At 41.2% G+C, this 22,066-nt stretch overlaps 1 long non-coding RNA gene across 1 annotated transcript in view; it reads left to right on the forward strand.

The window, feature by feature from the left end:
- LOC136181016 (uncharacterized) overlaps positions 1-13,144 on the forward strand; it is a 34,089-nt gene extending 20,945 nt beyond the window's left edge. Inside the window, exons 3-4 of the long non-coding RNA XR_010667493.1 lie at positions 8,259-8,365; positions 11,220-13,144. This is a non-coding gene — a long non-coding RNA (uncharacterized lncRNA). The remainder of the gene's footprint in view (positions 1-8,258; positions 8,366-11,219) is intronic.
- Positions 13,145-22,066: the final 8,922 nt, after the last annotated feature.

The following is a 22,066-nucleotide window of genomic DNA, read 5'->3' on the forward strand; positions in this document are numbered from 1 at the left end:
AATCATCTCAAGAAATGTCCACCCCATGTCATAATGTTGGTAATAGTAGCTCCTCCAACTTAATTTATGAATAAAGCTAAAACTCAAGCTGAGGCAGCCACTTAGTCTGTGTGTTTTCCAATCACCAACTTTCTGCACTGCAACAACTGCCCTGTTAGTTTTGCAACTTAAGGACAGTCCTACCTCCACAGCAGGGCCATAGAAGACATGTGGAACAATTGGGGAGTGAAAAACTTCAGTCCCTGATTCCCCTGAATGAAATTCAGTTAGTGTCAGAGTTCCTAGCAAGGTCCTTGGTCACTAAACACAAACCAGCAATTTGCAGTCCAATGTTGATGTTCTTGTCAGGTGATGATGATTGGTTCTTTTATTGCATGCTACTGCTTACATAATTTTGTGGACACAATTGCAAAATGATGTTTCAGCCTAATTTAATGGACAGAAGACAAGAGGACTCTTCGGTCTCATTGAAGTACTGATGCTGAAACCCTTCATTAAAGGGGTTGGAACATTTGGCTGAACAACGATCAGCAGCATACAAAGCTGAAGAAACGATGTCAAGTTCTCAGCACTCAAATGTACACAACCTTGGTGTAACAAATCCTAAATATTGACTAAAGCAAGAAGTCCATGAGCTGTTCCATTGATACAGATTCACCATCCTAAACTCCACTCTTGCATTCAACATTTGAATTTGTATTTTACTTCACATTCAGAGACCACTCAAGCATTTTGAGATGCTCTTTTATTCTCACATTCCCCTGTGGTTGTATTTATACATTAGAATTAGCACAGTGAGAAGGCCCTCCACCACCTGCTCGTACCCTTTCTGGTGACTAATACATTGGTGCCCTTTCTGCCTCTTGTAGTAGCTTTTCTTTCTGTTAATGTCAGAACTGTACCAGTTAAACGATATGTTATTATAAGCCAAAGCTTTCATTGTTGTGATGAAGTGATTACGTTTAATTTTTCTCAAGGAATAAGGGTTCCTGGCAAACCTGCAACAAGCAGCTTGACCTAAAAAAAAACAATTCTCGCCAAATCATGTGAGGGGATGTTGGACTCCAGCATACTAAACATTTTTACAAATCTTTAAGGGCAATAAATGTAATTACACTGTGGAGTACGCCTGGTTTGAGAGAGGATATACATAGAGAGCCGTGCAGGTCACTAGTTTGATCCCTGAACCTTAACCCCTGGTCTTTAACTGCCGATGGTCATGCCCATCTCTCATCATAGGGCACTTAAGTAATTTCCCTAATTTGCTTCTGAGGGAGATAATAAGGATTTAATCGTGGGATGACCCCTCCCCCATGGCCCAGTCCTTGGACACGCACTCACAGATAATCACCACACACACACACACACACACACATATACCCTGACAGGTCATGGTCTCAGGAGACGTATGAGGAGAAGCAGAGCCGTGCAGGACTGGAATTCACTGATTATCTCCAGATTTCCCCAGAGGGCTCGCGGCTCGACAATGTCTTCAAAGTTTCTAATTTGAACAAGAAGAGTATTAACTAAAATAGAGATGTAATAGTTGTTTCTACGTCAGTCCTTAAATGGACAAAAATTAAACCATGTCATGTTTTGGGAACTAAAGATGCTGCGGGAATGTTTTATTGCTTGCTAAATGGGGGTTTAAATAAAAATTAGAAAAGGGGATTGGGACAGAGACACATGATACCATGGTAATTCAGGGTTTGGAAAAGAAATAAACAACACGCTTCACAGTCTTTTAAAACATCTTAAGTAGCAGAAGTACTCATCAAATTTTTGGGATTGTTTGTTGTGTGATAAGTCTGAGCAAAGGGTGCTGGGCAATTAATCCAACAAAGCATTAAATTATTGCCCAATTCCATGGGGCCCAAGAGTAATGCCATGGTCGCACCACAATTTCTGGCCTCATTCATCTGAGTTAAGACAGGGGGCCAAGATTTATTTGCTTCGTGTCAATCTCACAAGTTCAATCTGACCAACCTTTGGCCTGAAAAAAAAAACAAGACCAACCAATGTCCGGCCAGTTTGAGTGCGGGTTGAGTTGACCTCAATTTCAGGCAGCTTTGCCTGTTTATAGCCCTTCATGTTGAAATACTACAGCGGAGATTAGGAGGAGAGCTGCGTGGCTAGCAGTCGGATAAGGACAAGGATAGAGGGTCATAGAGGGACAAGGCTGTTGTACTTCAATTAGTCTCAAGTCCAGTCAGAATATGTTCTTCTGTTATCCTGGATTTTGTCTTGACCATGTTCTTTTCGTTGCCAATTTTGTTAATATGTTGCAGTGCTATGTCTCTACACTGTAAGTTGTATGAAAAGTCATTGGACCATATTTCAAGATAAAACAGGTTTTCCTAATGTCCCCTTAGCCACCATTAGTTATTAGCTGATGTTAGCACTCAGCCACTTGTTTTGCACTAGCCAGGAAGTGTTAGTTAGAAAGTCCCTGACTGCTTATAACTTTTTGATAGTGTTGTATGATACAAAAGCTAGCTAATGGTAATGGTAGAAGAGGGGATTGATGACTAACACTGGCTGTTTTCTGGTAGCTGTTTGGCTATCAAATATGTTGATTTTACAAATGTAACTATTTTTGTGCCTCTCCCTTTTGTACCTTTGAACACTTTCAAATAATGCGAAGTATTGTTAGCGTTTAACTTTTTCCTAACTATTTGGAATATCAGCTGGGAGGTGGCTAAGAGCTTACGTGTTTTGTTGTCGTAGCTAATTGTTTTTTAAAGACATGAATGTTACTTTAAATTTGTCCCCATGTTGAAAGTGAGGAAATGATAACACCTTCCTATAAATATATATATATATATATATATATATATATATATATATATATGTTACCTACAAACAGGTACACAGAAGTATGACTTTATAACATTATTTGAGCTCTTCACGATGAGCATGATATCAGAGGAAGATGGCTGCCATGTGAATATGGTGAATGGGATTGCACCAGAGATAGCAATGTAGGTCAGGACCGTGGATAGAGTCAGAAATCGGAGAGAGAGAGAGCGGGGAATGACATCTTGGAAAGGAGCCATGGGTTAGATTTCGATCCCGAGCCACCTGCTTGGAGGACTATAGCCTCTGCACGCGGGGCGTGAGCACTAACCACTAGGTTGGTAGGTGACATGGTAATATCCACCTTTGTATCACTACTACAAGGAATAAATGTGTGCTTTTCAGTGGATATTTGGTGATAATTTGGTAGCAAACCATGACCTTACCATGAACTTTTAATATGGCAGTCAGTCCAATTCTGTCCAAATATTGTTTAAACCAAATATCTTATATTATAAGTTAACTTGTTTCTTATTGTATATTGTAATCTTATAAGAGATTATTGGAAATTGCACTCAATTTTAAATAAGCCTATAACATTTGTTAGCCATATAACAAGATGGTCTTGTCAGGCCAGTCTGTCCATGTGAAAGCCTGGTAGCAGGTAATAACATTTTTTATGCCACCTTGTCAAATTGGCCTGAAAGCTTTGTGCTGTTTCTGGGACATTTCCTCCCCTTCATGTCTACGTTGTTTCCTGCTATTTAGCACACCTTGCAAGTACACTGAGGCTTCACAGTTTTGGTCCAAAGATGCTGGAATAAATTGGCAGGAAAGTGTAGAATTCCCATGTAAGTTATGCAAGTTTTCCCAGTGAGCGTACTGTCATTGATGCAGTGTCCTTGAAATTCTCCTTCGGGATTTTAAATGTGATCCTGAATCACATAATAATAACGCAGTAGAGGGAAGCATGATGTATATTCACTTCAAACAGTTCCTTCTGTTTGTTCTCATCTCTGCATCCCTTCTGCCCTTTCTCACTCCCTGGGATCCTGCGTCTGTGCGTGTCTGTTCACTCTTGCACACGTAAATCATGCAGGTTACAGTTAATAAGAAAACTGCAATAACTAAAAAAAACAAAAAACAAAAAAAACATTTCCCCCCTCACCTCTAATAACTGGGATAATGCGTGTGGGAAACAAAAATCACATTTACCAAGAATTTAGCACATACACACACACAAGGATGCACACACACACACACACACACACACACACACACACAGACACCTACGCCCATCACTGCGGGCAAGAACCATCCCTAGAATGGCTTCCCCCATCACTTCATTCCTCTCCTCTAGCTGGGCTCCGATTGGCTGTTGCATGGGTGAGGCTCACTGCAGAGGCTGAAATGCAAAGGGAGGGGAGGGGGGGGCACACACACACTAAACCATCCACCCACCCAGACATACACACACAGGGAATCCCTCCTTTTCGCTGCTCAACACTCATCCTGTATTCAGTTACACACCGCTTTTAAATTATTCACAGCACAACCAGGTTTGAATCTGCTGCACAACATGATAGGATGAACAGGTTTGAGGCATCCCTGAGCTCCTCTTCGTTTTGTTTTTTAAGAGTTTCACCTCATTTTACCTTTGCTGAGAGGAGGTTTGGGATATATGTGCCAAAGTGAGATTCCCACCAGGGTGTTATTAATAATGATGCTCAGGTTTAGCATTGATGCTTATGCATAGTTATGCCTTCACACGGTAAGAAGAGCCACGCTGGGGTGCAGCTGTCGAGTGCACAAGAGTTCAGGTTTCACAACTGATGTATGTGTGTGTCTGTGTTTGTGTATGACAGCACCAACACCGGCATGAGGGAGCCCCCAGCGGATCAAGAGAGACTCTTTGGGATGTTTTTTTTTTTTTTCAATTCAAGTGATTTGAGTGAGTGTGTAAGTGTGTGTATGTGTGTGTTGATGGGACTATACACATCGGGCTGAAAGAGGCATGATGACCTTTAATATCTCATCTGTGCCATTTAGAAGAAATCCAGTGAAAGGATGAGGGTGCTTTGATCAAATAACATTGCTGGAGGTCATTGTTCACAACGTTAAAAGGCACTGTAGAATAAGAGCAGTGATGCTGGTTTGGAAAAGACACACGCATAAGGAGTCACATGAAGCCCTCGCTCTCTGCAGAGGAATGTGTGTGTGGTCACTGCATGACGGGTAAGGCAGCGGGGCAGGGATCTGATGCCTCCCAAAATATGACAAATATGATAACACTAAAGTGGAATATTTTATAAATCTATTTTGTTCCTTTCCAACTGCAGAGCACGATGACTGAGAGAAGACACATGGAGGGACATTTAGCACATTTAGCTAAATGATACATGACCACTGGACATGTAATAAATACGGCATTCATTTTTGATCTAGCCTTACTTCCTTCCTAGTTCCTTCTGTTGATCAACCACTAATTTAAGCGTGTAAATTCTCATTCATTTGATTCATTCTTCATTTATTTGTTTGTTTATCAGTGTGTCTCACCTCTTCTTGTCTTTGCATTATTTCTCCTGTCTTTGCTCTCATTGTAGTTGCTTTGGTCTTTGTCATCATCTCTCTGATTACCCCGTCACATTTCATTTATTATTTCTGTGAAGCGGAACATTAATGAAGAAAAAGGACACACAAAAACGTCTTCAGACGTCCTCTTCAGATATATGCAGATATATATGAGATGAAATTCAGTTTTTTTTGTAATACTGTTACTCTTGTGTTGAGTATGTATAAATATGGATCAGCATAATACATCTCCATTAAACAAATTGTGCCAAGAAGCTCTGACGACAAAGGTTTTATACGTATAAAGTTACTGAATTTATTTGAGTTTAATTGCCATGTTGATCTTTTAATAAGTTTCATCCAGCCAGTGCCATCAATCATTTGACACAATAAGCAAGATACGAACTAATAACAATTATCAATCATTCTCTATTTATCTGTGTTTATTTTGGCCTGCTCACTCAAAACAAAACAGTGATGTGAATGTGTGCTATTTACTGGTCCCACACTGAAAAGCCAACGGTACTGCAGCCCTACTAATAATAACTGTGCTGTAATGTGAATGGTGATGCCCATATATGGAAAAGGACCACAGAGGCATGGACCTGTGGACTTATCTCATGCCCAGCGGTCATGGATGACAGTGTCATGCTGACCCCTCCACTAAAATGGCCTGGACTCTGTCACTCTCTCTCTCTCTCTCTCTCTCTCTCTCTCTCTCTCTCTGTTTGTACACAGCCTCTCTCTCTCTCCCCCTCAGCTGAGGCATGCATATGGTGCATGCTGGCCAACGTCATCTCCAAAGGTCTGACTGTCAGCCGCTCTGGGGAGGGAGAGTCACAAGAAGAAGCACGGGGAGGCCGGGGAGCTCTGCACGGTGCCACTAAGTGTAAAAAGCTCAGAGCACAGCAACGACACAAATGCTGCCACAAAGAATGTTAGGAATGATGATGGTCGATGTGAGAGACTCGTGGATCCTGTCAGCTCTGATAAGATCATGTGAGACATTCTGGCTCCATGTTTCTCCTTTAAGGTCGAATGATTACAATGATATGTGTGTGTGTGGCTGTGGAATTTTTTTCATCAGGTGACAGTGGTCAGGCAATCAATTAGATGAGTATAACGGTCAGCTGATTCCTTAGCTGTTATTTTTAGATGGGGCATGGGGGTGTGTTTGACACTGTAGCTGGTCACATTCACAACTCTGATGAACCCTTTCATATCCAATCATAACCACTTTCTAAACTTGAAAAATAAACTAAAAGACTAGGTAAAGTACTTAAGAATAGGCCTCTCATTGACTCACTCTTTCACACTCAAACTATGCCATTAAAAAAATCTTAATTCAGTCATATTTTTGTCTTGGCTTTAAAAGTAACTAGTGTTAATGCAAGACTTATAATTTTGTATTAATCAGTAGCATGGTTGGCTATAATGCCACGTTCAGAGTTTGCTCTGGGAAGAGAAAGAGATGAGAAGGAGAGAAAGAGATAAAGCATTCTCCGGGAAAGGTTGAAAGTGGAAAGTGGAAATTAGAAAAAAATCACTATCTGGCTGAACCTTTGGATTCTGAAGGTGACTGTCAGATGATCAGGGTGACTTCTCTTCAAAAGCCCCAGCATAACCAACATGCTCCCATGGATATCTTCATTGGGAACCATTGGGCTTTATGTCCACAGACCAGGACATACAGTGTGTGTGGCTTTTCTTAACAACAACATACTGTACAGTGTTCTTGAGATTTATTTAACAATTATAAAATAACTGAATGTTGCCCCCCTGATCCTTTAATGCCATCATTTGTTTTTGCATTTGTTTTTGCATTATGACTTACAGTATGTGCATGCCATATGCTGCATGCATGCAAAATGTATGTTAATTATGCATATTTGCTCCATATTCTGCACATGTTTCAGTTATGTGCACATGCTTTGGGAGGATAATATAATAGATGCATGATATTTTAAACATGACCTTGTTTGTAGGATTTTAGATCAGCGCACTTTGCTGATGTTTGGGCTACTAGAATTGAATATTCATATGGTACAGAGCCATTGTTAAGGCTTATTTAGTCCGACATAATACTTCATGGTGGTTAATGCTCTTTGCCATTAAAGTTGTATTTACATGTTTGAAATTGGAAAAAAAAAAAATAAGCACCTGCTTTGTGTTTATTGCCTTCCATCAACGAGAAAGTAGAAGTTGAGTATTTGTAGAATGAAGACTCTTAAGCAGAGTGGCCCAGTGAGTGGAATGTGGTTTGCATTCATATTTGAAATAATGGAGACAGACTATCTTTTTTAATTTTATCAATATCTTCAATATCAATATATTTATGATTACTTTCTACACCATGCATTGGCATTAGCACATATTTATGCCACATAAATAAAAGAATCGTTCGGCATTGCTGCAGATACTTTGATGCATACAAGAAAACACACCTATCTTTTGTGTTTCCATGGCTACCTGGCTTTTCTATTAACCCCCTCTCTGAGGAGAGCATCTCTATTTTATTCTCATGTAGAGACGCCAATAAGACTTTTCATAAGTATGCAAACCCCATCGGTGTGAGCAAACACATTATGAGGTAAGTTGCTGATGAACGTCAAATGAACAGTACATACGTCCTATTTGCCCCGAGAAGACAAATATCCCTCTGAAATCATTTGGAGCACTGAGTAAACTTTGCTCAGTGCTAATTGTGTTTGACGTAGCTCTCGACTCAAACATCATCAAACGTCCTGGTCTTTGGCCTAATCTGCTCCCTCTTCAGCACCACCACTTACAGCCACGTTAATCTACCCTTCCACTGTCCTTGACCTATCCTTTTCTCTTCATCTGTATGCATCGTCTCTCTCCCCTTCTCTCTCTCTTTTTTATCAGAGCAGAAGAAGCAGTTGCAGCTACAAAAGGGCTGAAGTCAAACGTGTCCAGCTAACCTTGAGCACACCTAAGTTGGAACAACCGAGTGTGACACCAGCACAAAAACAGAAAGGTACTAATTCATTCTGATAGGAGACGATTTGCAAACTGGCTAAGAACACTTTGGTGACCTGATGGTGCCTGAACATGATTTGGTAAATTTTGAGATCAGCTAGCTTGAGCTCAGGCCTTCTTTGGCTCAATTCATCAATTAACCATGCTGCTCTGCTTTCACCTCACCTCATGTCCAATACCCGCCCCTCTGCTCCGGGATTAACAGCATGCCTAATTTACAATTCAGTTACAATTAACGTCAGGAAAGGATGACAGATATGCTGCTTAGATAACCAGGGTAAAGAAAGAGATGATCCTGCATGGTGTGGATGCAGACTTCTACCACGATATGATTCTTGCCTTTTTTTTTTTCCATAAAGATCAGAGGTCAGGGTCAGTTACAGACTGGCCACTCTTCAGGAACACTTGCACATACAGTGGACTACCTGACATGAAGGTACAAATAAAGCACTTCACACTGAAGGACAATCTCCTAAAACACATGACCTCCCAACCCCCCTCTGCCCTCAATCCAAGGCTGTTTCCAAACTGTGGGGCTGAGCACTTCCTACATACAATCTGTCTTTCACACCCGCACACCCGCACGCACGCACGCACGCACGCACGCACGCACACACACACACACACGCTCATCAGGAAACCAGGAGATGAAAAGTGATGACAGATTTGTCACCACTCATAGAAAGCCATCTTTGTTACGGACAGCTTCATATCATGATTAATGACACGAGTGGAACCAGTCATGAATGTGGTCAGTGATAGATTGCAATTAGTTAATAGAGACGAGAACATCTGTTCATGAAGTTCTTCAGACACTGTAGGTCTCTGTTGATCGTGTGTGTGAGTGTGTGTGTGTGTGTGTGTGTGTCCCTGTGTAAATGTGTGCTTTAGTGTTATGTGTGTGAGAGAGAAAAAGAGAAACATGTCAAGTAAAAATAAGCATTCTTGCAAAAATGAAATATGTGTATTTCCATCAGCAGTTACAGATGTGGACCATTCAAATTATGAAGTAATCTACGTCATCTATGTCAAACTAGATGTATACTCCCCCTTCGATTGCTTTTTACAACAGTGAACATATAAGCTATAAAACATTTCAATGTGTGCGAATGCTGAATTCAGCAAAAAAGCAAATGTACTCCACTACTTGGATATGAAGATAGATTTTGGGGGTTAAAGTCCTTCATTTGACTGAATTACAGCTTTTTTTAACCACCTAACATGACTTCATTCATGTCTTCTGTCATTGCCAAAATGTGGTGGAAGGCACAACCATCGAACATGTGTTTGAGTTTAAAATTGTACAGATTTTATAATGAAAACAACCCAAAATTAATGTGGATAAACATAAATCTATTCCATTACGTTTGGTCTGTTTTGATCCTGGGTTGTTTTTTTGATACCTCCCTGGCATAAAAGAGACCTCAGTCAGTGCGTGGCCATATACAAACATACACTTCTACATAACCAGTCTTTTATTTATATGCAAACAACTTTTGAAATGTCAAACTAATGACAAATAATATTTGTGTTTGCTCATTACACAACAACATTTACACATTCCAATGAAAACACAAGTAGAGACAGAACAAGCAAACTGAGTTGGACCTTTTGAGGAAGAAAAAAGTCCAGGTGTATGTTCACAGTATCCTGCTGTTAGTTATTACTTGGCAGAGGGTTCAACAGGTGGGCTCTGTAACTCATAACCCGCTGCAGGATATATAAAGGTGATAACAGATGAAGAGTAACTAAGCCGATGAGTAGTCATAACATATTCATGCAGGCTAAGCAAATAATGTGGTTTATGGGATTGTTCCAGGAATATAAGTTCATGTCCAAGCCTTTATTGGTCCAGCACATATTATGCAAACAATTGACACGCTTGAACCTTTAATGTTTCCCAGAATACCAACTACTCTCAGAGTGGATCTGTCATGGATTCTCTGGTGAACTCGTTTCTATTTTGTTAATACAGTTTTCTCAGGAGAGTTGCAAAGGTGTTCACTAGTTGGTAACTTTTAGCATTAAGGTCATCTTCAACCTGACACAATTTTCCTACATTGCATAAACAAGTTCACAAGCTTGAGGCTGGCTCCAGGAGTTATGGATGTCACATACACACCACAATTTAAAACGTTGTTTTTACAGCATAGATAAACATGTTCACAGCCTGGTTCAAAAATACAAATAGGTCTGATTAGTTATTGTCATCACTGGCACACACTGAACAGTTTTGATTTTATGAACGATACATTTTATGCATAGTTGTGTGTAGGTGACATGATTGACAGGTGGGCGTGATGTAACGGTGTGTCGGGATGCTTAAAACCCGCCTCAGGTCCACCTCTCAGCCTGTCGTTAGGTTGACTGAAAGTTAGGCTGAGACAGGATTTCCATCATGGCGGCTGCCGCTGATGAGACTCAAGAGCCCCATGCTGTAACAGAAGGGTGATGTCATTCAGGTGTTGAAAATCTCATTCCAGTGTGACCCTCTAATAAAACCAATAGAGGGACAGAACGAGGACTCAACATTTGATAGCATCAGCATTAGCATTACGAACACTCAAACCTACGGACAGAACTGAAACCTCACACACAGTCAGTGTGTGGAAAGGCCTATAGTGATTGAAAATCAGCAGCACTTCCGATTATTCAAAATATTCAGAGAATGGTATATTGTGTGGTTGCACACACATGACTGCTGCTGAATGAGCGTCCTGTCTGTGTGTACTTATACAGCAGGCCAGTGTTGGCCTGAGGCTCAGGTCACAAGTGGTGGGGGACTGGTTGACTTAACGGGCTCCTTTGTTCATTCCTTGACGTTAATGTTGCTTGACTTCATTTTCTTTCAGGAAATAATGTCTGGATCCTCAGATGATCTCATAACTTTGGTGAACTTCAACCGGAAAAGTGATATCAGTGCAGAGGAACGTCCGACAGCAACAAGAGGAAACATTAAATTTACATGCATTCAGCCCAAAGCGTCTTACAGTCAAACACGTGCATTTAATGTATATGAAAAGCAAATCTGAATTTAGTGTCTCAGTCAAGGAAACCTGAATGAATGGACAGGAGGAGCATGCGATTAAAGTCAAAACCAGCAGTATCTTTTTCTGTGTTTTTAATGAAGAGATGTTTCTGTATTAAGATAATGATTAAAAGTTCACACTTTTTAATCAATGATGAGTTGTTTATTTCCAATAATTTTGTGGTTTTATCCATTGAGTATAATGCTAATGGATTTATGTTTGTAATACTGGCCATGGCTGGCTTAGCATAAGACACCTAAGCTACATGCAGGTTATTAAGCCACCTTCCACATGCTGCATGAAAAGAGAGTGAACTTTACTGGTTGATAACACAGAAGATTGTATATGTTAGTTTCTCTCTTTGTAATGGTCACTCTCTTTTAACAGACACACAAAGCGCCCCCGCCCCCCCGCCCCCCCCCCAAATTCCCCCATACACTCACACACACACACAAACACCATTCCCAGCGGGACCCTCGGGTGATCTGCAGACATTGTAATGGCCATTGAGAAGGCGGGCTTTTTGCACACACTCGTGGGTTCAGTGAGTGCGTTTGAAGGAGGGGCTCAGGGGGGATTGATGTGAGCATTTTAGGGGCCATGTGGGGGGTGTGTGTGTGGGGGATTGTCTACTCAGGAATATATCAGGTGGTGTATTCCTCGAGTGCGGGCCATGTGGAGTGTGTATGTGTGTGGTCAGCCGCAGAAGCTAAAGAGAGGTTGCTGACTTGCTGCTGCAGGGTTAACACAGAATATGACCATCAACTGTAACCTGCAGGCATAAAGGGGGAAGGGTCATGGTGCAAAAGTGCACACTTTTGTGTGCGAGTTAATGTGTCGGTCTTTTTTGTTGCAGTGTAGGCGGCTCTCGTGCAATTTGTAGTGCACGGAGCATCTTCCACTGAGTATAAATCAGTGCAGAGACAAGCATGCTCTTTATGTTTCTTCATCACTCCTCAAGCGCACCCACACTCACACACCTCCTCTTCCTCCTTCTCCACCCCTTCCCCCGCCCTGCTAATTTCCCCCATCTTCCTCCTTAACCACTCAAGTGTCCACACATGCACGGAAACACACATGGACACCCCCACCCCGCCCCATCATGAACATACAAAACACACACAGTGCTCTCATTTCATTACTCAATCCCTCAACTCATTACCACATGGGGGATTAACTATCAGAGGAGCACATGATGGAGATCAGCTCTGGGATGGGCAGCAGTGACACCATCTTCATCATTAGCATGCTACTCAGGCAAGAGAAACACAGCAGCACGTATGTTTGCTCCTATAGATTTCCATGTTACATTTGCACACATTAACACTCAGTGGTGCTAATTCTAACCCAATTACCGACTCATATGTTCATGAAATAAATGCATGAAAAAATCAATTGGGCGGGGAACATGATATTAATCTTTTGCAGAATTTAAAACATGTTCTCTCTGATCAGTCGAGATAGCGTAATTGGATTTATTGTGCATGTGTGATTGCTTTCTCGTCGGACTGTTTATTAGAAATCTATCATTTTGAATATGAGTGTGTGTATAGTTGTGCACTGAGAATAATGAAACACACTGACAATAATGAAAATAAATAATGCATAAATCATTGCATGCATGACGAGGAGGAAACGTGTGAGGCCTGTTAACCCTTGAGATGGTAGTTTGAGATGTTTCTTGTTTTGAAGTATTTCTGTAGAAATGTAATTATTACAATTTGTAACCCTGTATGTCGTTATTAAAAGTTCTGTGAAACACAGTCACAATAAGTGAAAAGTTTATTTTTTTTAAATGTAGAAACATACTCATTAGAAAAAAAAAGAAGGAGGTTCAAATACTGCAAAAATAACATAACCTTTTAAAACAAAGTTTACACATTTACTTTCCATAAAACAGAAAACAAAAATACACACTGGATGTAAAAGTGTGTCGCCATGCTCAACCTAACTTTCAGTCAACCTAACGACAGGCCGAGAAGCTGAAAGCTGAGGCGGGTTTGAAGCCTGTTGACAAACCACTACATTTTAATTCTACATTTTAATTTCTACTCTAGAAACAGTTGGGTTATTTTGGGCTGAGGTCTTGGAGCCATCCTCAAGCGGACCCTCAGCGAACTGCAGGATTTTGTGCTTCCGAGTGGGCTTCAGGTTGCGCTTGGATCTGATGAGGGCAATCACTGTCATCTGGATCAAATTATAAAATGTGTCTCATGCTATAGCAGCTAAAAACGTATCAAAACATGTTCAGATGCATCAATGTGCAGGAAATGATATCTACCCCTGCAGACCCCCTGCTTTTTATGTGCTTCTGACGCCCATGTGAGGAACTGAACACAAAAAGAGCATAACAGATCTATCATGAAGTTTTTACTTTTTCATTGACAGAATTATTTTTTATGCAGCCAGTGTTCAGCTTTCAAGCCTGCATTATGCTACAGCACCGTCCTTGTACCCTGCCCTTACAGGTCTTCTTTTTTTAAAGTTTTATTTTGAAGGTCAAGTCCATTTCTAAAGACCTTAGAGTAAATCATTTTTGGCTAACAGTCACAGGAGAGTGCCTGAGCTGACTACACCCAGATGAAAGCAGCATTTTAAATAGTCCATAAATAAAAGTATCATGAAGGAGAAAAGGACCAAAGGGTTTTCTTTTTATTTCCTCACCACCTTTAGTCGTACCATAACCTGCAATTAAGATTTACTGCTAATTTGACTGAAAACACTTTTACTGCCCATTCTCTTCTTCTGGACATGAGGAGTTTTCTTGTGTTAACTACGCTATAAAAAGAGGTCACATCGAGGGTCACCGCCCCTGTCGCCCTTCATGCTATGCTTCCAGTCTCTGCCTCGCCCCCTCCCCCACTTCAAGACGATGCATCGCAGGGTTAAATTGCACCTTTTCTTTTCCCGCATTTTCTGAAGCTATTCGTCCCCGAGGACCTCCAGAAGCGATCCCAGCTTTCTCCCCTCTGCCTTTTCCTCCCCGTCCCCTCACATCTTTAAGGGGTCACCCCATGACCTTGTCCTCTTCACCCCCTCCCAAATTGAGCCCTGAAGTGATTGTTCTGCGGCCGGTGCTTCTGTCAGCGAGCTCCTCTAAAGGTTTGATTTATTTCACTAACTAACAGGCTCCAAACACACAGGCCTCCGTCTGGGTCAAGCACCTCGCTCACACATTGTTGCGGTCAGTTGAGTGATCTTTGACCCCGACAGCAGGAACCCGTTCACCTCATCTGCTCTACTGCTGCTGACCATGGGAGGCAGCGACACAGAACACACACACACACACACACACACACACACACACACACAGTGGTCACACCTACATTTAGATATGTATATCATTAAAAACTTATGTTTAAATAAGGATACTTTACTGTAATTCTATCCCTTTAGTCATTACAACACATAGGGAATGTGCTCATATTGCTTTTCTTAACTGATATTAGCATTTCATAATGCACAACAATATGGCATTTATGTTACAAAAATTAGTGTTCTTCCGATATAAAGTAGTGTTTTCCCTCAATTTACTTCCCATCTTCACACATTTTTGATCTCTGTGTGCTTTTGCGACTCAGTATACCAATCAGGAAGTCATAAGCTGTAACTAGCTAGCAAATAAACATTGTGTGAATTGTGTGACTGTTACACATATTAGACAAAAAGTGTATCTGTGGTCCGGGCATACAATGTTTAAACTGAGGCCGTATCCGACCTGATTTTGACTCAAATGACTGATTTTGAAGAAGTCGGGCTAAATGCCAGCTCAATGGTAGGTTGTTTGCCGTGCAATGTACAGGTCTACAAGAAGGCCAATCGCAGCCTGATCAGCTTGATCACCAGTAGGATGAATTTCTGGCATGTTTGAAATTTTGGTAAGCCGACAGCCTCTTCCTTTAAAGAGAAAGCGGAGCTGTGAGCCTGAAAGACGTTTGTATATTAGCCTTGCTGAGACAACTGAAATACATATCGATCTAACTTCAGCTTCCGTCTGGTAGAGATTTCATTTCAAAGGACGCTTTACTGAAAACTGCCAATTCTCACTCAGGTACATTCTTTGAAGGACATTTAGCATGTTCACTTCTCTGTCTCTCTTTAGTCTTGTTCTGGTCGTGCACCTGAAAAATTGTGTTACGGTTGAGTGTGTTCCTTTTTTTTGCTGTTCTTAGCACTCAGGTCATGCCCGACAATCCGACTGCAGTGTGAGCACATGATTTGTGCATGCTGCTTGTGGATTGTAAATTAGCCACCTGTACAGTATGAATTCACATCCCACGATTTATACAGTCGGACATGGCATGCCCGGCCTAAAGGACAATTAAAACCACTATCATGTCTGTACACTGAATATGGAGGTAAACCCTGCAGATCTTTTTAGCCTAGCATCAAAAACTGGAAGTGGGTGAAGATAAACTTCCAGTGTGTAACTTCCCTTAAAAACCACAACTTAAATGTTCAGCACTACAGATGGAAAACAACTGATGGAGATAAGGCTGTGGGGTAACCTCTGAAAATCCAACTTCCTTCTGCCAATAACAGCTTCTCAGTTTTTTTTCTTGACCGTGTGGGAAAAAGTAAGCACTTGACTAACTCTTTGCAAAACCGCAGCCTTTCATTTTCACATTTCTGTTTTCTGTTTCTTCTTTTGGTCTTGGTGATATGAAGGAGGCTATTTAAAACATTCAAAGCAATCATACCTTTGGTTCAATGTTAAGTATACACATAATTATCTGAAAGAAAGGAAAGAAGTCTTTACATTTTTTAAGCTCTACGAACATCTTGTTCTTTCCTTTCATCAACTTCATGTACAAGTGCACCACTTCTCAAATTCCATTAACACACAACTACAAAACCCTCTATTTATCCACATCTATGTCACATTGACAAAAATGTACAGGCTACACAGGGGACCAGATGGAAGAGAAAGAAACAACAAAAACACGGGCCTCTATATATATATATATATATATATATATATATCAGAACATGAACACACACACATGTGCCTTTAATGCTACACTCTCCCACACAGACTCACTGGGTGGCAGACAGAAGGGTTCATGGAGGGCAAAGCTGTGAAAGGTTAAATGCACACTGGAGGATTATCAAATCTTATCTGATTATCTAAGAACGTGGGAGACCACAGAAATGACAGATTTCCCTTTTCTTGTTTTTTAATGTTTTAATCATATGGTAGCACTGGCACACACAAAGAGCATTGATATAAAGACACAAACTGCCCTCAGAGCGTCGGGCTCATCCTTCTTACACTATGTCCCATCTCCTGAGACTCCACCAATCCGCCAGGGAAACTCGCCTTAACAGGCAAGTCAGGCAGATTTCAGGGGCAGCCTGTCCTGAAATCTTTTTTAGAATTTTTTACGAGTGCATGTGAAAATAGTCTTTGAAGAAAAAACAAACCAGCGGGTAAACTATTGCAGTCAGCGTGTGTGCTTAAACACATATGTATATTCCACCACCAGGGGGCTCTAAATCGAAACAATAACAAAAGATGACATCGTGGCTGGCGGTGAATCAAGGGAGTGATTCTCGTCCCACCCACCCCTGATGAAAAAATAACTCCTAATTGGGAGTAGTCAAGATGAATGGGCGAAACCGACACGGGGAAGAGATTACGTTTACGGAAGATGTATCTAAGTATAATTTACATGACCTATTTATCACAGCATCACATACAGCAACAGTATGACTGCTTTCAGTATCAATTCCTGCTTTCTTATGTAGCGGCCTTTGATGTCACATCCGGTGTATCCACGGCAACGATAAATATGTTGTCTGCCATGGCAGCCGCGAGACATGTCCTGTTAAAACAATACAGTTAAAGAAATCCCTGGCTTTGAGGTAATGCAAGTACTCAACAAAAAAATACACTATATAACATAGTTTTAGCCAATTAAATTAATTTTGATATTTTAGTGTCAAATGTGTAATTTATTAAACTCTTTTTATGTCATGTTTTAGAGGACAGCCTTGGCATGGCTTACACTGAAAAAGTACTCAAAAATCCAGCTGGTGATTGTTTCTGGTCCGTATTCTATTCCTGTTCCATCCACACTACAGAATTTAAAGTTTGTAACATTCAGATTATGTCTGTAAACCTCTTAAAACTACAGGATAATACCAGCAGTGATTTTTCAGGGTGGCAAATTGACCCAAAACATCTGGTCAATGGTGGTGGAGCCAGCATAGCACGTGGACCTTGGCTCTCGAGGGTCCTTGGTTGCCGTGGGTTGGCCAACAGTAACACACACACTGGGACTTGTAAAAGAGCAGCGTGAAGGTTGCTATAAAAGCCCCATTTAGCTGTCATATAATCACTGTTTTAAAGAGTGTACTGTGAGTGTATCTGAAGCTGCCTTTCATTGGGTTTTTGATGATCGTTGTAAATAGTCAAGTAAATAATCAATTGTTTTATAGGACACTCATTGGAAAATCCATAAAGTATAATTATCCTTTATTTAATTATTTAATGAATGCAAAAAAGATGTCAGGAATCCCGTTCGAATTAAAACAGGCGAAACACATTCTTGTCAGGTTACATTTCTTCAGAAATGTTAATACAAAACACATGTTATGTAATGAACTAGACATTGACAGTCTAGACCTCATGGCAAGTTGAGTTGACCAAGACTGTCACATAAAGCCACATTCCTGGTCAATCTCACTCCATTTTGTTCTTTCTTATTCACCCCCCCATCACAGTGGTCACACACAGCAACACGTGTTCCTCTCCATTCTTAAGGAGCAACTCCTCCTCTCAACCCCAACTACCACCCTGCCCGCCTCCTTCTCCTCCTCCCCCTCCTCCCCCTCCTCTTCACCCAAACGCCACCATCAGAGCCCATCATTTCGAGCCAGTCGCTGTGAAAGAAGATTGGAGACAGACTTGGCGGGAAACCAGTGATGCAGAAGTGGGAAAAGGGGGGTGGGTTGGGAGGGTTTAGTAGCGTTTAGAGGGAGTGACTCTGACAGATGGAGAGAGGCCGACTGACAGAGACATTGAGATGGAAAGAGATAAAAGGAGAGAGAGGCAAGAGAGTCGGGAAAGAGCAGAAGAGAGACAAGAAGACAAGAAGGACTGGATTAGGAAAGAGGGGACTCTGCTGCCAGACAACAGGTGGACCAGTGATGAGCTGATACAATGATGGGTATAAATGAACCCATCTCACCTCAATAGTAAATCACAAGAGCTTATTTCCTACACTCTGTTACAAAACAGGCTGCTCAGAGACTAAAGTATGTTTTTAAACTAGATCAATCCCATGATAGAGAAAATAAAGGCCACCATGTTCCCCCAAGAGGTTTTCTTGGTCCAGATGTGACATTTTCCCATCTTTATAATTGTCTACATTTTTTCAAGGCTAAAAAAGATTCTCACATAAATCAGAAAATAATGTTAGCCACATGTTTCAGTGTGACTTAGTTTGAATCAAATGGTTTCAGTAATCATTCAAGTTAAAATCTGTTGTTGCTGAATGGTTATGAGTTCTCTCACCAATGGTAACCATAAAAGCATGTAGACAACATTAAGACATGGAGTCTTTTTAACATTTGTTTGCCATGAGCTGGGTAAAAAAGGAGGGTTGAGGGCATCATCTCTTTTTATTTAGAATTGCATGAGATAAAAAGATGCATGAAAAGTAGTACTTGAAGGTAAATGGTTTTATTTGTATAGAAGTGATGCAATTAGCCATTTGGATTTCAATGGCATTGCATTGCAATTCAGCAAAAGCAGTGTCAGCTCTACAATGAAAATACAAGTTTACGCCCTTGTTTTGAAATCTATCAGTTTGAAAGCACAAATACCAGTTTACTTCAGCTTGGCTTTTTGTGTCAAATCTACGCTGTAGCTACGCCATAGTGTGTCTGCGTGTAGCTCTGCAATACCCCGCCTACAAACACTAGATGGCAGTGCAATTTTTTTTGCTAGATATATCATCAGTTTCTGGTTTTTCCACATTCTCTGCTTGTATATGTATAGGAAACCATGGCAACTGAAACCGAGTGCATGATAGAGTTGGAGCTGATAAATATTGAGCAGCAGCAGTTGTTTATACTGCAATTCTTGCAAAGAAGAAAAGAGAGGAGACATCGGAGGAGATGGAATGTACGGCGTTGGAATGGAATGGATGGAATGTTCAACTCAGTAGCATTGTTAGCTCAGTCAGCCTTCGTTGTACACACAGAGGTTCATGACTCAAAGAACATATTATGAAGGAAGGAAAATATAAGACAACAATTTATTTAGCAGACTCCTTTATCCAAAGCGACGTACATCAGAGAGCAAGTACGACACAGAGAAGGATCAAGAAAGGAGGAAACAACATCAGTAAAAGCAAACGAACATCTTTAAGTCCGATTGGACACACAGGTGCTGACAGGAAGTGCACACAGGCAAAGCACAACATTGACAGCAGTTCTTGAGAGTTCTTATCAGTATATAAACCATCCTAAATATTGTCATTATCAAACCAAACCATCATCATCATCAACATCATCATCAATATCATTAATTGCATACTGTAGGTGTTCATGAAAGAGCTGGGTCTTTAGCTTTTTCTTAAAGATGCAAAGGGTCTCTGCAGATCGAATGGAGTTTGGTGGTTTGTTCCATTACCAGGGCTTGATAGAGAAGAAGAGTCAAGTTGGAGACTTAGGGCCCTGTTGTAACGGTTGTATCAGACGCATTTCATTAGCAAAATGCATTGGGCGGGAGGGAGTGCAGACCTGAATGATAGTGTTTAGGTAAGAAGGAGCCATTTTTGTCGCTGTTTCGTAAGTGAGCAGGGTTTTTTAATTTGATGCAAGCAGTAACTGGGAGCCAGTGGAGGGAGATGAACAACGGAGTGACATGTGCTCTTTTGGGTAGAAGACCAGTCACACTGCTGCGTTTTGGATTATCTGCAGTGGTTGGATAATGCATTTAGGAAGACCTGTCAGTAGAGAGTTGCAATGTGGTTATGTGGTGCAAGGGAGTAGAGGAACATGTAGACCAATCACAAGGCTTGCAGTCTGCGTCGCGTTCAGTCCATAAATGGTAACCAATAGAACAACAGGTATCCTTCACATGAAATCAGGACTCAAAGGACATTCCTGAATTGACCTCGTACGTTACATTAAATGAATACAATACTAGAACTTTGGAACTAAACACATCCGTCAAAAGGCCGTGAACATAATGGGCCCTTAATCCATACATGTCCAGGAAGAGAGGTGCTTTAGATCCGAGGCCAGCTATCAGCCACAGAAGAGGGTCTCAGTCTGTGATCCAATGATTGATGAAGGCCCTAATGGGGCTCTGTGAAAACCAAAAGCCAGGGAGGAAATGCCTCCCATCTCACAACTACTCATTAGCAACAAGTGTAGGACAAAATGGTCGTTAAAAACCACAGAGGCCATATCCTAGTGTGTGTGTCTGTGTGTATCTTTGTGCAGCCACTGGGGAACATGAAACCATCTTTGTAGGTGCTTGTGTTTTCATTTAGCCTCCATGTGTGCGTGCATGTCTAATGTTTCTGCTGCAACGGTGCACATGCTATATGAGAGCGTGTGCTCGCCTGAGGATATGAGACTGGCCCATACCAACCTGCTAATGGGAGTGCATTCGATTAGAGACACTTACACCACTCAGCAAGTCCATAATGCAAACACAGATCCATCCCTTCGGTGTTTCTATTCCAAGATGCCCGGCTTTCTTGGAAAGCTAAATGGAGCATTAGCAGATGGTCTTTGTTTTTTAGTGGAGTAAGAGGGAAGAAGTTATTTATTTTCTATGTAACTAGATAGCAGAGAGGGGAAAGAGAGGAGCTGATTGGATGATTTTAATGTAAAAATAAGCCCTATTCCCTTTCACCTAAAATGAACTGCTGCTACAGACACTTTAATACAGTGGAGAACCAAGTATAAACCTGCCGAGTGATGCAGATCTGTCAAATCTTGTTTAAACAAAAGTTCATGACTGTTGTGTCTCCGTCTGCATCTTCTTTTTATCTCCTCATCATAAAGTACAAAGCAAAAAGTGCATGGAGAAAAAAAAGCCCAAGCCTTTTTCAAATTGCCAGAACGTGAATCATGACGGGCTTTCAAGTAATGGATAGTTGCCTTTGAAGTCAAAAAAGAAAGAAGTGTTGGGTAAAAAAAAAAAGGAGAGTGGGTGTGTGGGGGGGGGGTTATGTGCACTCACTTTCCCTCCTTTTTCCAGTCTCTTTGTGTCTCTGTGAACTTGCTCTCCTTGGATGAGACACAAAGGCTCCTGAGGAGAAAGGCCCCGAATCGCCGCGACCGCCACACACAGATCTTTTCACTGGAGCCGGCCGTTGGAGCCACAGAGCCACTGCCCACCCTCTCCCCCTAATGTGTGCGTGAGTGTGTGTGTGAGTGTGGACACCCTGACCTCATGTAATCAATGGCTTCTATTCTCACATTAAACCAAAAGGAATGTGACCACTAAAAGAAGCAGACCCCATTGGAGACAGTGTTTCTAGGAAATGAACACCATACAAAGAAAAAAGATGCCATCACATCCCGATGAACTAAAAGACTGTCGGGATTTATTAACATCAAACAAGCGACAATGTAACAACATGGGGTTGAATAGACATTAAGCTAACAAAAACTTGTTTATGCTAGCAGCTAAATACAGCAAG

The sequence above is a fragment of the Labrus bergylta genome, chromosome 12 (genome assembly GCF_963930695.1).
Source record: "Labrus bergylta chromosome 12, fLabBer1.1, whole genome shotgun sequence".
In the NCBI taxonomy this organism is placed as follows: Eukaryota; Metazoa; Chordata; class Actinopteri; order Labriformes; family Labridae; genus Labrus; species Labrus bergylta.